Source organism: Canis aureus, chromosome 6, assembly GCF_053574225.1.
Source record: "Canis aureus isolate CA01 chromosome 6, VMU_Caureus_v.1.0, whole genome shotgun sequence".
Classification (NCBI taxonomy): Eukaryota; Metazoa; Chordata; class Mammalia; order Carnivora; family Canidae; genus Canis; species Canis aureus.
The window spans coordinates 15495050-15499174 of NC_135616.1; the positions used below are offsets into that span (position 1 = coordinate 15495050).

At 38.7% G+C, this 4125-nt stretch overlaps 1 pseudogene; it reads right to left on the reverse strand.

The window, feature by feature from the left end:
- Nucleotides 1–1310: 1310 nt before the first annotated feature.
- On the reverse strand, nucleotides 1311–1612 carry LOC144315349 (large ribosomal subunit protein eL37-like; annotated as a pseudogene).
- Between the last annotated feature and the right edge of the window lie 2513 nt (nucleotides 1613–4125).

The following is a 4125-nucleotide window of genomic DNA, read 5'->3' on the forward strand; positions in this document are numbered from 1 at the left end:
ATGCAAGATAACTGGGCTGGGTACTATTTTAGTCATCAAATATTTTCCAAGAATAAGCCAAACCTGAACCTATGAGTGTATTTTCTCTGATTGTAAATCTTAATCCAATCCATAGAGTCAGATTCTATAGTTTTACATTTTATTGTGAACAACTCTGAAATGGAAAAAAGTTATATTTTTGGATTTTTTAATACATTCTATTTTATGTAATCTTTTTCCAAATGCATGATTAGTATATAAAGTTAATAATATATTGAAAAGTACAAAGAGGAACAAAAGTTATGCATATTCCCACCATCTAGATGGAACTGATAAAACTTTTGTCTTTTTCTACATGTAAACACACATAACTTTTTTTTTTAATTTGGAGCACACTATTCATCTTGGTAAATGTGCTGTTTTCATGGAAGAGTATGCTAAAAAACATTTTCCATTTAATGAGTAGTCTTGATTTAAAATATGATTTTAAATACCCACATGATAGTTCTGTTAATATGGAAACTTCTTACTTTGTATTTCTCTGACATGCTATTTGTATGCCTCCAAAGGCTACTAGCATCCATATTGTCAAGATTTATGTAATCTATTAATCTATTATGTTCCAAATCTCCAAGTATAAAAGTTCCAACGCTGAGAATAAAATGGACTTTGGCATACTCCCACTACCAAATCCATCAGTTTATCCACATTTGTACACACACTCTGCCTTCTTTGTGCTACAAAGGATGAACTGACCTGAGACCAACCTTTTCACCTGTGTCCTGGATCTCAACTCCTAAGGACTTCTCAAGGACTTCACTCTTATAACTTTCACCTTTCTCCTGCCTCGTCATTTTTTCTGTCTCTTTCCAACACATTCAAACAGATAATCTCTCTCATCTTTTTTTTTAAGATTTTATTTATTTATTTACTTAAGTAATCTCTACACCCAACATGAGACTCAAACTCATGATCCTGAAATCAAGAGTCGCATGCTCTTCCAAATGAGCTAGCCAGGCGCCCCTTAATATCCCTCATCTTTAAAAACTCTCCCATGACCCTAAGTCCCCTGCCAGCTTCCACCTCTTTCTCTCTACCCCTGTTTACTGCTGCCAATTTCACTCCTTCCATTCTCTTTAAAACAACAGAATCAGGCTTCACTCCCAGCATATCAAAATGCCTCTGTCAGGTCAGCAGTGACCTCTACATTACCTAATCCAGTGATTCTTTCTCATTCCTTATCTTAATCTCTCAGCCAGCAGCATTTTACATAGCTGATCACTTTTATTTATTTTTATTTTTATTTTTTAAAATCAGAATGTTTGTTGTGACTAATCGTTGAAATCATTAAATGAACTGGATGCTGCAACAGCTGCCCTCTTGGGCTTAGGTGTCATTCCTTCACGGAATCCATGCCTGAATCTGCAGTATACAATTTTTAGGTGCCTCATTCGACTGGTCCCAGTGGTATTTCATCTTTTGGCCTTGGCAGTTATATTTTCTCTTCCACTTGGCAGGGTAGCCACATTTGCCACAGGTAGACTTCTGAGGTGGTAGGCCTTAGGCCTCAGCAGTGGCACAACATGTGCATCTTATTGCAGTGCTTTCCAAATGATGACATCCCTTTCCTCATCTCGTTTCCCCAGCAGACCCCAAAGAGCATACTTTCTCCTTGAAACAGTTTCTTCGTTTGACTTCCAGGATGCAACTCTCCTTCCCTTACTGTCAGTTTCTCTCCTTTGCCGGTTCCTCTCAACTTCCTGATCTCTAAACACTGTAGGGGAGCAGGAAACAGGACCCTTCCTTGCTCTGTCTACACTCACTCTGTAGGTCAGTAATTTTTAACTCTTGTTTATGAGAGAATGGCTATATCTCAGAAAATAACAACTCAGTCTTGGCAGTTGCCCAATACAACATTGGAGTCATCCCTGAAACCTCTCTTTCTGTCATACTGCCTTTCAATCCATCAGTACATCTTGATGGATCCTGTATTTCAAAATATACCCAGGATCTAACCACTTCTCACCACCTCCAACACTACCACCCTGACCTAAATCACTCTCACATCTGGTCTGAATTCTGGTGTAGCTTCCTTCCCAACTAGTCTCATTGCTGTTGCCCTTATTCCTCTATAACCATTTCTCAACACAGTAGTCCGAGTGATGCCTTAAAAAAGGAATGCAAATTGTGTCAGTCCTCTGCCCAAAACCTTCCAGTGATTTCCCATCTCACTCAGAACAAAAGCCAAAAGTCTTTCTATAACTGCTGTGGCCTGACCTGCTGTGATTCCGAACCAAGCTCATCTCCTGTGACTTTCAACTTATTTACTCTGACCCAACCACTGGCATCTTTGATAATCCTTAAACAAATTAAGCATCTTCCCACCTGAGGGCTTTTGCATTTGCTGTTCACTCTACCTGGATTGTTCTCCCCTAAGATCTCTGCAGGCCCTGTTCCCTCACACTCTTAAGGATCTCGTCCAAATGTTCCCTTATAAAAGAAAATTTTCCTCATCAGTCAATGTAGGAGAGCTCTACTGACCCCACCACTACCAGTCTCCATTCATGCCCAGTGCTCTATTTTTCAGAACATCTCCTACCACATACGCATATTTTATATACCCATTGCCTATCTTTCCACATAGGACTATGGGCCCCATAAAAGAAAAAATTTGTCAGTTTTGCTCACTGCTGAATACTACTGGTAGAGAAAAAAAATAGATGCCACACCCTCTCCTTGTATCCCCAAATCATCCTTCTTTTTTATCCTTCCCTTCCTCTTAGGGTAATTCAATTATCAAATAAGGTATACTTACACTATAATAATCACTAAGCTGAATTATTGAACTCAGTGCACATAAACTGAGGGCTGATGAGAAGAGGAATTTGAAAGACACTCAAACCAATAACTAAACCTAGAATCAAATAGGCAATGAAAAGCACCCTTCCCACCACTTAACCCACATCCCTATTTCCATGCCACGCTAAAACTATTGTATTGTATTCTTAATGCCGCCTTTAGTTTGTTGTTGTTGTTCCCATTAACAGATAGGAAAATTGAGGCAGAGACCAAGAGGAGAGAACTATCCAGAAAAACTGACATAGAAGTGCAATTTTGAGGTGGTTTATGGTCATGATTTACTGCACGGAGACATTTACCAAAGGGAAATAAAGGAGAAGGCATTTTGTATCTAATCATCTGACTTTTATCTCCAGTCGCTTTAGCTATTTAGTATGTGTGAAGGAGAAGGATCCTGAAAAACATATCAAACTGGCCTACAAGCACCAGATCTGAGGATTGGGGGTTTTTTTTTTTTTTTTTTAACCATTCAAGTTCTGTTCATTTGCTATAAGGAGCAAATCTGGCTCTGAGCCCAACTCCCATAACGGAAGATTAACATGATAACCAGTTGCACTACTTCCGCTCCCCAAAGACTCATCCTTAACTTCCTTTTGCTAAATCATAAAGTGTGTTTTTCATTTGCAGTTAAGATGGGGGTGGTGGGGAGGTGGGGAGGTGGAGTGGGGGGGGGAGAAGATGTAGTTTCTTATAACCATCCCCCCTAATTCAAAAGAAAGACTCAGCTTAAAAAAAAAAAAAAAAAACTTAAGCAATCGTCATCTTTCAGTATTTCTATTTAAAAAGTAGAATAATTTATTTTTTATTACAGAGAAAAGCTTTTGTTTCTTTAAACACCACTTGAAATAGTTTCAAAGTGTTGAGAAATCAGTACATGAATCAAAGACATATCCAAGGAATCCTGTAAATTTTAGTGAAATCCCGTTTGCCACAGATTTGGAGCATTTTCCCCTCTGTCCTTTTGAACTTGTTTCTGTTATGCTGCTCTTGCAAAATACCCTTATATATACTTTAAAACCTCTGACAGTGCAATTCTCTTCATAGCTCACTTGCAAATCATTTGGTCACTAGCTGGGGATATGCAGGTGGGTGAGGAAGGGAGCTGGATAATCTTCATTATCAGAAGTGCTCCTTTTTCTCCAAGATTCTGAAAAAAGCCTTGCAGACCCAGACCTAGTGGCCTTATTTGTAAGAAGATCTAAATCTAACATAAGCTCCAGGAACTACACATGCCAAAATATAGAATATGGATAGGCGTAAGCCTCCAAATCTCACTGGCCTGTAAGA